Source organism: Seriola aureovittata, chromosome 6, assembly GCF_021018895.1.
Source record: "Seriola aureovittata isolate HTS-2021-v1 ecotype China chromosome 6, ASM2101889v1, whole genome shotgun sequence".
NCBI lineage: Eukaryota > Metazoa > Chordata > Actinopteri > Carangiformes > Carangidae > Seriola > Seriola aureovittata.
In genome coordinates, this window is record NC_079369.1 from 8,535,000 (window position 1) to 8,548,442 (window position 13,443).

The 13,443-nt window shown below is 42.3% G+C and overlaps 1 protein-coding gene across 10 annotated transcripts in view; it reads right to left on the reverse strand.

Moving 5' to 3' along the window:
* celf5a (cugbp, Elav-like family member 5a) overlaps positions 1–13,443 on the reverse strand; it is a 179,705-nt gene that overhangs the window by 68,858 nt on the left and 97,404 nt on the right. The window lies entirely within an intron of this gene.

A 13,443-nucleotide genomic window follows, 5' to 3' on the forward strand; every position in this document is an offset into this window, starting at 1 on the left:
GTTGGCAGGCTCTGAGGCTGCCTTGGCTAGTCAGATAGCTCTACTCCCTGAACCAGCTGGGCCCTCCTGCCCCCCTCCAAAGCAGTCAGTGCAGACCACATGGTCTCACCCCCACTCTGAAAGGTGCCATTCAGCCTCACACAGCTAGACACACACACACACACACACACACACACACACAGACACATGCTAGCAGACACAGATATACTGGGCACCAAAGCCGTCACAGAGAAATATTCAAAAACATCTGCTGCCCACACACAGCAAACTAACCTGCTCATTCACAATAATTCTAATCTAACAAGCCAGAAAAAACATAAACATCATCCAATGTCAGGAATTACATCAATGTGAATGCAGTATTAGTTATAAGCCAGACTTCACATGAACTGCAAGTAAACCTCTTAGCTGGCTATCACACAAAGTCCTTTGTAAATATTTCATTATATAAATACACTTCATTAAACCTTTTGTTCTAATATATATTATTTATTATTAATATTTGAATTCTGTGTCTCCATATCATAATTTTACAATTGATACTGTACTGTTGATACTGTATGCACTGTAAAATAGCATGTGTGTTTCTCTTAGTGTGGTTTCTGATTTTTTTTTCATCCTGTTAAAGGAGATTTTCCTCTCCGATTATAAATCCCCCAAAAAACAAAGTTATGATTTTGGGCTACATAAATAAAACTGAGTTTCTTCAGTGAACAAAATGTTTGTTAGTAGCTGTTCCAAAATATTAGATTCTACTATGCTTCAGCATGACTTTATACTATGCTTAAACCGGCATTTGGCATTTTGTCTGGCCATGTTTATTTTGAATTTATGTTTATTTTTCATTCATCCTTCATTCTGCATAACTACAAATGCCATTAGGTAAACGGTAATTGTAACTGTAGTATTTGGTCCCTTCAGTTGCGTAATTGAAACATGCTCTGTTTTTTGTATAAAGGCCATATTAGTGTTATTCTGCAAAACAGGTGAACTTTTGAACAGAGCCATATTTGGCAGAGAAGCTGTTCGCTCTCGACGTTTGTTCTATCAGTCTCTGTGGATGAGGTCAGTGAGGTGGACAGAGATCAAGAGATGTGTTGTGGAGAAAAAAGGCAAAGAGGAGGAGGAGAAGTACAAGAGCAAGATGTTGGGAGGTCCAGGTCACATGGTGGGCCCCAGGACTGTGTGGTGGAGGCAGCGCACTTCCCCTGAGCTACATTTACCCTTTAGCTGCATTCGGGCCGAGTGGACAGAGGTAGGTGGGGGGTGGGGTGGGGGGTACACTGGGGGAATAAGAGAGAAAGCGAGACGAGTGAGCTGGAGAGAGAAATGTAGCAGGGAATTCTAATGTCAGATCAGAGCTGAGCTGAGCAGCAAGGAGATTTCTCCTGCCAGCAGCGTACGAACATGCATCAGTATCAAGGGTAAAATATTGTGATCTTTGATTATTCCCTCTTTCACCTTTCATTAATGTCATCCAGATAGAAGGCAAGCAGCTTGACATGCACACACGAGCAAAGAAAGGGTTTCACAGACACACTGGGTGAGACAGTGCAGGATTTTGACAGAACCCTTTGTTTCCTCTGTGCTGCTGCTGTACATTACTTCTCTGTAGTTGTAGGTCACATTCATTTCATACTGAGACAGAGCTATCTGTCTGTCTGTTTTCAGCTTTTCATGTTCTGTTTGTGGGCTCATGTAATAAGAAGGGAAAGAAGCAATTAGTCATCATCATATGCAAAAAATACAGAAAGGACAATATTAAGTGGGTTACTAAGAATCACACATAGTATGAAAAATTCACACACACACACACACACACACACTACAGAATGTGGTGGACGACAAAGAGGGTAAAATATTATAATTTCTGATATTATAGCTATATATATAAAATAGTTATCAGTGTATGTCAAATATATGCAAAATCTCAAATAAATAATAAACTGTTTTCCAAAACAGTGAAATGAGTCATTCTGTTACGTGTTACATGTGTAAAACAAAACCCACTAAATTTTTCAGTTTTTATTACAGCTTTCTATGAATTATTAATGTGGGCAAAAATGAATTTGTAGAACTATAATGATAATGATAAAATCATAATAAAGATATGATTCAGATTAAACAAGATAAATGATAATAGAGAACTCTTGCAGAGTGCTAGATAGGGATGTGGTAAAATTGTCATGGCTGGGTCCGTATGTTGTTTATTTTAATGGAATCAAATGGTACAAATAAAATCCTGTTTCACTGTCGTGCAGGGATCCCATTTCTCCAGATAAATAATTCAGATTGTACATGCTGGGAGGCCAAGAATAGATTCCTAAAATAACAGGAGGATGGAGGGGACAGGAGGAAAGAGGACGACAACTATCCGAGGGGGCTGACAGCCAGTGAGACGGGGATTTCGTCATCCCTCAGCATTTCAAACTCCAGTCTCTCCTTGACCTGGGAGAGGGAGCATCTCCCGATACCACTGCTATCATTACACCCACCATGCAGCCAAAAGACGCCGTTCTCCTGTCTTACGCCTGATAGGCCCAGATTTAACATGTTCCCCCTGTCATTGGCTGCTGCCCCTGCTGTCAGACTGGTCTTGTTAAACTGAGCTGCTATAGATTAAGAGGCCTGATCAGATTAGGATGCCAAATCGCAGCGCAATAGTATCCCTCACTCCAACAGTCAGAGTGGGATGGTTGCAGCAGTGCTTCAAGGTTTCACTTTAACATTCAAGAATCAATCCCCGCTTCCAATCCTGCGTATTAGGTTGATGTGTGCCAGCAGTTCAGGCAGGCAGCTGTCGAGGGCTGTACCTTTCCCTAAAGCACATTGTGCCTGCACAGCTCCCCGATTCCCTGATAACATTAATGCCAGGCACATGTCCCTGAACTACTCCAGACATTTTCTTAATATTAGAGTTATAGACTGGCCTCTTTTCTTTGCCCCGACCAAATTCCTTGAACAATCTCCCGTGGCTTTTAAGAGCAACACAATATTGACCCACAATATCTTCCACATCAACAACAGCCGAGCTATTCGCTTCCCTAATGGTAGGAAAATCAATAGGTAACGAATGGGCTTATTTATATTTCAAGCGATGATGTGTCATGTTTTGGGTTTTGTGACAAGTTTATTGCTGTAGGGGGATACTGAGGATGCAAGAAAGAAGATGTGCAAGGAAAAAAAAAAAAAAAACACTACTGTGGATCTGTATCAGCTGTTGTCATTCCACAAGGAATAACAAGTGTTCCAGATCTCTTCCTTATCAAGACACTGTGCCACCTCTTTCATTTGTCTGAGTCCAACTCAGTAGCTAATCTAGAACGAGAAGACAGTTCGGACCCTCAGATCTTCCCCAATAACACCCTGAACTATCAAAGTGTTCTTTGAAGTTCATGTTCTATAAAACTGGCTCAAGTGTCAGGTCAGAGTTCCTGCAGCTGAAGGTACAGCAGCCATCTGAAGCCTCATTCTTCCTTCTATTATTCCCCAATGCTACTTTGGCTGCCTTTGTATTCTTTATCAGAGGCCCTCTTCATGTTTTCTTTGCAAAGAGACAATCAGGATGGCCTGTGTTTGGACCCAAAAGCCCCTAAGAACTGAATTGTCTGGGGATACGCTTATTAACTTCTTTGCACAGAGAACCATTCCCCAATCATCCTTGACAATGCCAGCTTGCCTGATAGACTCATCAATGAGAGGGGGCCAGGGGAAAAGTCAAGAGATTACAGAAAAAAGAATACAGGAGAGCAAAGGCAAACAAAGCACACATTAAAGGATAGGATAAACCTGATACAAATAACAGTGCAAGCTTTAAGGGATCTAGTGAGAGGGTAAGGTTAAAAAAAAAAAGGAGAAAATACAAACTCCCATCACAAGTTACCATGAACCATGGCAATGCCAGGGCAGTCAGAGCATGACCATATCAACACTTGGTACTTCAGGTGGTAGTGCTGTAATAATGACTCAGTCAGGAATACACACACACACACACACACACACACACACACACACACAAACACACAAACACACACACACACACACACACACACACACACACACACACACACACACAAATACTTATGCATAATGTTGAACCACTCCTCCTTCCTTCATGCACCAAAGCAAAGGTTACCCCAATCATCTTTTCGGCTGCTGCAGTTTTACAGCCCCAGAATGACTGCTTCTCTCTCCATTACCTCTGCACTCGTTTGACTGGCAGATGGGTGGAAAGACGGTGGATGGAGAGTGGGCGGGTGGGTAATCATGGGGCTGTGTGTCACAGTGCGTGCGTGTTCGCAGCACTATTTGTCGTCTCAGCAGGTGAGACGGAAAAAGGCAGGTGCGACGTGGCTGGGCCTAATTTAAAAGCCTCTTTACGGTGCCCACTGAACCAACGTTGGCATTCCCTAATGGTGCATCACAGGCGCGTCATTCCTGCGCTGTTCGTCGCCATCCCTATGTCCTTGTCTGTTGTCATTGCTTTAATAGCTTCCACAGCTTAAGTCGCAGACAAAATACGCTTGAGAATACATAACCAAATTTCTAACAGATTCAATATTCTACTAAGTACTGTATTTTGTGGCCTGCAGGAGTACTAATCTCTGTATAACCCACTGCCTCCACATCTCTGCTTGGAGCAGGTGTCCTTTCCAGTCCAATGGTAGCATGACAAGGTGATTTAAGTGAATGGCGTGGACTGACAGTGAGAGAGACAGAGGGTGATATGAGAGGCTAATGGAGTTAATATGCTGAGATGGAGAGATAGAGGAAAGGAGAGGTTAGATTGGAGGGACAGACATGGAGAGCTACCTGAATTACAGATACTGAATCTGAATGCAGATCTAATTTTACACAGGTTGTTTTCTCCTTAACTTTGTTTCTTGTTTCTTTAACCTTCTGTTGCTGAAACTGGTTTATACCTGCAGGGCTTAAATGCTCTCAAAAATCTGTTACTGTCACTCTGCATGCATCTAATGTGCAAGATTTTGATTTTATATTTTAAAATATATATTTAAATATATGTGCTGGCATTTTCATTTATCGGGAGGAGGCTTATTGTCATTATTTATTTTCAATTCTCCCACACTAAAGTGCTCCACCAACATTTTCATAGCAAAGTTGTAGTGTGTTGTATTGTGTAAACAAAAATAAAAAAAGTGACTGCATTGCATATATTTTGAGTTCTCTTTTATACTGACTGGAAAGGCATTTTCTTTCTGTCCATATCCTGAGGTGGAAAAAGCTCTTGTTTTCTTCTTCCCTGTCTCTTTCTTTGTCATCACTTATTTCCCTCGCCATTCTTTCTCTTGTGTTTGCTCTGTCTCTCATTTTCTATTTGTCACTCATGCTCTTTTCATGTCCCCACTCATGAGAGATCCAAGGTCATTTTCATATAATAGCAACCAAAGAAAACTAGAATTTCCGCCTTGCGGTTGTATGCCTCTGCAAACCAGTCAAGTTGCAGGAAATATGGTCACAACCTCCCCTTCTGTTCCTGAGTTACAGCGTTGAATAATGACCAAAAGTGTTTTCGCAGAACATAATGATGTCACAGTGAAGTTGACATTTGACCATTTGGATATAAAATGTCTTCACGCCATCATTTTATCCTTTGTTATGGCCAAAAACTTCTTTTGTGAGGTCACACTGACTTATACCTTGGACCACCTAATTCCAATCAGTTGATATTTGAGTTCAAGTGAACATTTGAGCCAAATTTGAAGAAATTCCCTCATGGTGCTCCTGAAATATCGTGCTCACGAGAATGGCACGGACAGGCAAACTGAAAACGCGTTTGAAAATGCAATCGCACTGAAAAACAATATGAATGTGTAAACACAGTCATAACCTTGTAAATACTGAAAAGCTATTTATTAGATACATACATCTATTAGCTTTCAACAACTAACAACTGTAAACTTCAGTATGGCTTCTGCTCATGAATGCATATCTGATTATTAGAGCCTGCATGAGCGTGTTTGTGTGTATTCAAATGTGCCGGCGTTTGTGCCTGAGCAACAATCATTTTTGTTTCCCTCTTGTCAGTTTTTGTACACTCCAAAGCTCCTAACAGTATTTGGCCTCTCTCAGTGAACAAACAGGGCATTTTTTATTCCACATGGAGTGTAGGGAGCAAAGGTCTCATAAAATTAGGGCAGAGAATTCAGCGCTGGGAAGAGGCCAGGCAGTGAGGAGACAAGGGCAAGCTCTATTGTTGGGCTGAAAATGATCAAACCCTCTGACAAATATCTCACTAAGATTCTATTACCTGTATGAATAATTGTTCCTCTGTTGTATGCTGTAAATACAGACTTCAGAAACCCAATACTGCAAACCATCACCCCTGTCTATCTTATTTCTAAGAGTGTGTATGTGTGCGTGTGTGTTCATTTCCTTGTCTGCATGTGTCTCCAGTCTGCTTTAATCTCCTTCCATCTGCTGGTGGACCTCCTCTCCCTGTTCTGAGGCCTGCCGTGCCCCGCCCGATCTGCCAAGCCTGACCTCACTGTGCATATATATTTGTGTGTGTGTGTGTGTGTGTGTGTGCGTGTGGTGGGTTGCTTGATGAGCCTGGTTCCTTATGAAGTGGTGTCATTAAAGCAGAGAGAAGGAGCAAACGGGTGATTGCAGTGATTTGGCAGAGGTTGCATAGACTCCGTCCTCCAATCAGAGCCTTCGTCTGGCCTCTCCAGCTCCACTGCAATCACAGAGCACCAAGTCCACAGAGAGAACACACACACACACACACACACACACACACACACACACAAATATACACCACAGCCAAAGTATGGGCTTGTCATTGCCATTATCTGCTTACACTGTGAATACACATACAGAAGATGTCACATCAGCAGGTCACCATCAATTTCTAACAGGGTTGGAAAAAATGTTTTCAATTAAAATGAACTGCACAAATTTTATGATTACTTGCACAATTAATAATATGTTGAATTTCTGTGTCAACATTTGTTTAACTCAGAAATCTGCAGGAATCCTATTTCACAAAATTCAAGTTAAGGAGTAAGAAAAGGCCCTTGGAAGAAGCAGAATAAAACTTGATGCTGCTGTTCTCACCTAATGCACTACACACACATTATTTGAAGTGAATGGAAATGAAATGGCCAATAAAATAAAAAGGTTCACAAAACAAAATGTAAATAATCCAAGTCTTAAAAAGCTCAGCTTGCTCCATATAACCGCATTCATTCTAAGTAGGTTAGCATTAGAAAGCCTCTTCGCTAATCTAGCATGCACTATGAATAGAAGGTACTATGAAGTAGTGTTGGGAGATTATTACTTGCAATATCTCAATCGTCCACAAAGAGCTTATAGGCAGGTAATGAACAGTGAAACATAACAATCATGTCAACATATTTACTTTCACAGTCCACTGTACTGAACGGTACGTGGAATAACTGCATGATGAAATTTAAGGACATCTCACAATGCTAATAATGGCCCACTTTGATATGACAAAACCATTTAGTCTTTGTCAAAATATCTAGTATCAATAATATAATTTCACAGTAAGATATAAGATAATATATGTATTATGCCTCTAAAACTGACAACTCAAACATTAAAGTGCCATATTTATGTGGTGGAGAACCTACGAATTCTTATTGTCAGTGCAATTTGGACAACTACTAAGTAACATGTTTTGATGTTTTTAATGGGTACAGAGAAAATCGGCATGAGAACAAAAGGGGAACAAAGAGAGCGAGAGCGAGACAAAAGGAGAGAGAAAGAATTAGAAAGCGTAGAGAATTGAGCACTAAATTGATCTGTAGTCTGTCTGTCCCCAAAGACAGGTTGAGGTGCTGTAATGAGAATGGCAGACCAGATGCATAGAGGGGCCGTCTCTTCCCCATCTCCGTCCCTCTCTGAAAGAAGACAAGTTTGTTTCTCAAGGTGATTGTTGCGGTGATAAGGGAGAGGGTATTATTAAGGGTGACAGCGGAGGGGCTGAGAGGCAGTGGCTGACTGGATAACCTTGTCCCCATCCCCGCCTCGCTTCCTTCTGCATGAACATCTCCACCACTGGCCTGCCCTGCCTGCTTGCTCGTCTGAACACAATCTGCTGGCTGGAATTACCTCCCGGCCTCAGGAAAACTAAACATGATTTCTGACCTTTCCTTTCTGTGTTCAACAGTAACCTTTGCTGATCCGCCTACGCTACGAGACCATCGCAACGAACAAGGGACGGAGAGGATGTGTGTGGTTTTTTTTTTATTAAAAAAAGAAAAAATAAAGAAGGGGAATGAGGATGACTGTGTGTTTACCTGAATTTATCTATGTGTTCACAGGCGAGTATGGGGGCAGATGCAATGTCCTCAACACTCAAATTCATGCAACTATGACCAATCTACAATGTCCAGATTTTGCTGTCAGTTCTTGTCATTTTTGAGTTTGCAGTGTTCTAAATCCCAGATTATAAGGTGTTTTTGTTGTTTTGTCTACCCTATGCGAGTTGCTGCTGCTTCCATATGTGTATGTGCAGACTGAGTGCACCAAAGAAGTTGCAACAATAGTATATTTTGTTGAAAAAAAAAAAAAAAAAAAAAGAGTACGAGACACTGTGTTTGCAGAAATACTGCATCTTTCAACTAGCTGAATTCATTACATCATCACTCTGCGTTCTCTTCCTGTTCTTTGCCGTGTCAGCAAGTTTTGCATTGGTATTATCATCAGTAGTTTGTTAGATAAGGCTAATTGATCTCCACCTACCCAGTGTATTAGCGAATTGTTGTGATCTACTTCTTCCACTGACTCTGCATAACTGCTACAGCCTCAGCACAATCTGACCCTCAGGAGCAAAGTACATCCCTATAGAGATGATTTCATCATCTCTTTCTCTCCCCTCTGTTTGTCTGTTGCTCTCCTGCTTTCTCTCCTCTTGTCTGTCTCCCATAAACCCAATTCACCCCACCCCTCCCCTTCAAAATAACAAACTAGTTTGTGCTGATGTGAGGGTAAATTTAAGAGCTTACAGGCAGAGTGACCTGAACATCCCAGACCAGCTTGCTGGAGTTAGCTGACTGAACTCTGGGCTAGCAAAGGCCTGTGTATCAGTATTGTTTGTGTAAGAGCACCAGAGGGGATTTGGACAAGGAGTGCGAGCTCTGAATGTGTGACCCACAGCTGGCCTTACCATTGGATTAGCTCACCCTGATCCCCACAACCTCTGAACATGCTACCTACTATTTCAAGATCTCTCCATTTATGCCCAGCCAAGCACATTGTGACCAGTAATCTATAGTTTTCCTCTCTCCAAAGGGAGAAGATATACTGTTCAGCTCTTTGCTTTGCCCCTGCTGCCCCTCCCTCTCGCTGGTTTATCCACACTTTTCTCTGTTTATTTTGCACTTCTCTTCCTCTCTCTCCCACTTTTAGTGTCTCAGAACAAATTCCCTTCTTTCACCTCTCTACTCTCACCATCCGTCTTTACTCCCCTCATTCCTTCCCCCCTAACTACCCCTCTCTCCTACATTCCTCCTCTCTTTTCTAAAGGGGATCAGCGGAGCTTAGAGGCCTTCCTGCTTGGTTCATTACTGAGCTGCTCTGACATGGGAGCTCGTCTCTCTAGTAAGAAAAGGAGAACGCCACTGATGTTTAATACATGGACCACTCTGTTGTCTTTTACGCCAGATAAATTCATCATCAAAAACTGAGCACAGAACAGCAACAGAGCATGTAGCCCTGTTCTCTCAATCTAGATTCCCAATCTTTCTTTCTTTTTTTTGCCCTCACTTTCCATTTAACTTATTGCCTTTCTCTCTGTCTCTCTCTCAATCTCCCCCTCTCTCTCTCGCTCTTTGTTCCGTCACGTCTCAGTGAACTGGAGCAAACCTTTTCATTGTCCTTCAGTTGGAGTAAACACACAAACACAATGCAACGTTGCTGGTTGGCCCACAACATGGAACACAGCTCCTGCAAAGAATAGTGACCCCTTCCATTCAGCATATGTGTACACTGCGTGTGTGCCTGTGTGTAAATATGTAACATATACTGGACATGGCCCTGTGTGTGCACACGTTTTCCTAATATCATGTACATCCAATTTCCCACTGCGTGTGTGTGTTTGCATGAGAGAAAGAGAGAGAGGGAGACTGTGTATGTGTGTGTCAGAGCCTTATGGGTATGTATGTGTTTGCCTGTTTGTCCTCTCTGTGTGGGTGTGTGCGTGGGCGGCAGGCCTGTCTTGATAATGCCAGAGCCTGTTTCTAATCCAGGCCTCCTCAGTGGGCTGTAGCTCTAGCTGTGCCAGGCAGGCCTGCTGCAACACCAACAGAGCCCCAGCTGACAGCTAGCCTGCTCCTCTCTGCTTTCTGGACAATCTCTGAGCTCAAAACTTTAAAGATGGGTTAAGGTGGGAAATGAGAGGAGCCATGAAGGGATGGAAAAATGCACAGAAAACTATTTAGCCTGTGAGTGCAACAGGTCTTTTAAGATGAATAAAATAAAAGATGACACAAAAGAAAAAATCAAATGAAAGTGTAGTCTTCAAAATAACAGGAAACAAGCAGGAGTAGATAGTAATGGTGGACTGCTACGGGGGGAGCTGCTGGTAAAGGGTTTAGTATGAAATCAAAGTGGTTAAAGCTGATTTATCCTGCGTAAGGACGCCAAGCCCTCTAAGAAGGTGCTGAACAGCCCTTCACAAATGAAATATCAGCAGCAGTCAGTGCCAGTCATCAGTGCAACATGTGATGGAAAATCAATCTATTTCATATCAGGGACCTGAGAGGAGAAAACGAGAGAGACAGGTCCCTGCTGCCTCCACGCTGCGCCTCTTTAAAAGTCTCCCCAACACAAACATCCCAGAATGGTCTGCGTCATCAGTGACGGAGACATTCATGGTGCTGGTGGCTCAATGTGTAACGGCTGCTGTTCTGCTAGATTAGGTAGGTGATTGGCCATTAATATTCATTTCACAGTGTGTCTTTGCTAGGCGGCAGCAGGGGCTGACAGAGTGTTTGACTGGATTTACTCTACCATATATTTCCCTTTAATTTCTATAGGCAAGGTGGTTTACTTGTATGGCCTCAGTGAAGCTACCTAGTGGCTGGATGTACTCTAATTTTTTACCAGTTTGTTCTTAGCGTCCAACACCATAAAAGTTATGAAGATCTATGCAGGAAAACTGCTCAGTTTTGCTTAAATGTCCAAGAGTCATCAAATATTTAAAAGAATTAGTAAGAAGAATATGTTCTACTGTCGTCCTGTTTGATGACTGGAGGCAGGCAGGTTCATTTTTTACTGCAACAGTAACCAGGGAAAGTACACTGGTCTGGTGTGAGCCTGTCTGGTCTTAATAACAGCAGAGAGTTAGTCCTGGAGGAGCGGAGGTCCAGCAGGCATAAAACCATAGTAACAGGTCTTTCCCTTATGGATGGCCAACCTGGCACAGGTGATCTGAACTGTCCTCCCCATAATGAGATTAAGGGACTAATTAGTATGACTGTGTGTTGTAGTGTGACTGTGTGCACTGAGGAATATATGCCCCCTATTGGACTAAAAGTGGCCCCTGAGAGAGCAGGTCTGAGAACTAGGTCTGTCCCTGGTGTCCCTCCCTCCATGAGGCTAATTAATTTTTTTTTCCTCCGCTCTTCTAGCTCCTTTACACCACACTGACTTATAGCCCTGAACTTATTGATCTGGATTCTGGCAACAGCAGGCAAATGCGAATCAAAATAACAAAAATTTAATCTTGGCAGTTTTGACAGTATGAAATAAGGAGAGTAATGAAATCAAATCCGCTTCAGTCTTTTACAGCAAATAAGAAGCAAAGGCTTGTCTAAGTAGGCCATGGAGGAGCATCAGCAGCACAGTCCATCAGCTAACAGTAGCAAGAGCAGCTGAAGACAGAACCAGATATGGAGAAAACCAAAATTATCTTTGCCAGTGATTATCACAGAAAGAATTAAGGCCAGCAGATTAGAAGCAGAATGAGAATAGGAGATCTAAAAAAAAAAAAGAAAAATGAAGATCAAATCCATTCCCTATCTACCCCTTCCATTTCTACTTCCTAACCCGTTAAAGTCACGCTAGTGTTTGATTGCCCCTGTGGCACCACTCTGACCTGTTCATTTAAGATGATGTGCAACTCTCAGGTCTGTTCCAGCACTCATTTGTTCCTCAGTGGGGTCCCCATGGCTGGCCAATAAGAGGACCCCATACTGACCAAAGTGCCCTGGGAGCTCTTAAACTGGCCACTCACAACCAAGTAAAGAGACAGCTGAGTGTCATTGTTAATGTGGACACACAGTACCACAATGGCAAAATCAATGGAGCTATAGGAGACATCAATCTTGACAGCACAAGACCCTTCTGCTTGTCTCACCACTGCTCTAAAGCTCTGAATGAATGGTTGAGAAAGAAAGAAAGAAAGAAAGAAAAAAAGAAAGAAAGAAAGAAAGAAAAGAAGAAAGAAAGAAAGAAAAAGACAGAAAGAAAGAAAGAAAGGACTGACAGTGATCTTTATTGGCCTTTCCTCCATCCATCTCAAGGGGTTATGCTGTCCTTTGAAGATTGTGTGCATTTGACAGGCAGCCAAGTGGCCAGCCATTCTAATTCACCCGAAACAGACAGAGGTTTTTAGGTAAAGCCTCAGAAGTGCAGCACAGCAGCTGCATGCAGTTGGCATCATTTATGCATTTTCTCTCCCCGCCTGTTTTTCACTTCCAAATCTCTATCTGTCTCTCCCTCCACCAGGATGAGAAAGGCTGAAAACAGCGTTCCTCCTTTAAATAACAAAAAGCCACTCGCTTTGTTACGGGGTGACACATGAGCTGCACACCAAAAAATAACAGCAAGGTTCATTGTCTCTGCCACTGACTTGAAGGATGCCTCCTCATCTCATTAACATATATGCAGATAGGCAGTGAGTAAATGAAAGCCTCCAAAAACGGAAGAGATCAAAGACAACAGAATTAAGGCCAAGTAATGAGGATCTTGGCAAGAACCCTGCAAATTTATTGATTGTTTGGCAAGCTGTACGTGCTCCTGCTCCATTTTTCCATCCCTCTATACCATTTACTCTTGTGTTTCAAATGCACACAGATCAGGCAGTGTGGGCTTTAACAGGGCCTTTGCGTGGCGATGGCTACAGAATTGAGTCCAAGCACCATCTAATTTACAGTGCAATGATAATGTACTTGGCATAGGAAACAAGAAAAGAGAGAGCGGCAGCAGGAAAGCCCATCAGAGCCCTACATCCTTTCAATAACACAGACTCTTTAATCAATTACAAACAGAACAAGGGCACAAGCAGGATGAGGAGAACAAAAAACACAGATTATTCCATAAACCCAGAGGATCTGAACCAGTAACAAATAAAATAAATGTTGGTAGGAGGCGAGATTACAGACTTCTCCAGTAAAATTTGTTACAAACTTTGACAGCAAACCTCTTTGTGTTCGATGTCACTATGTATTT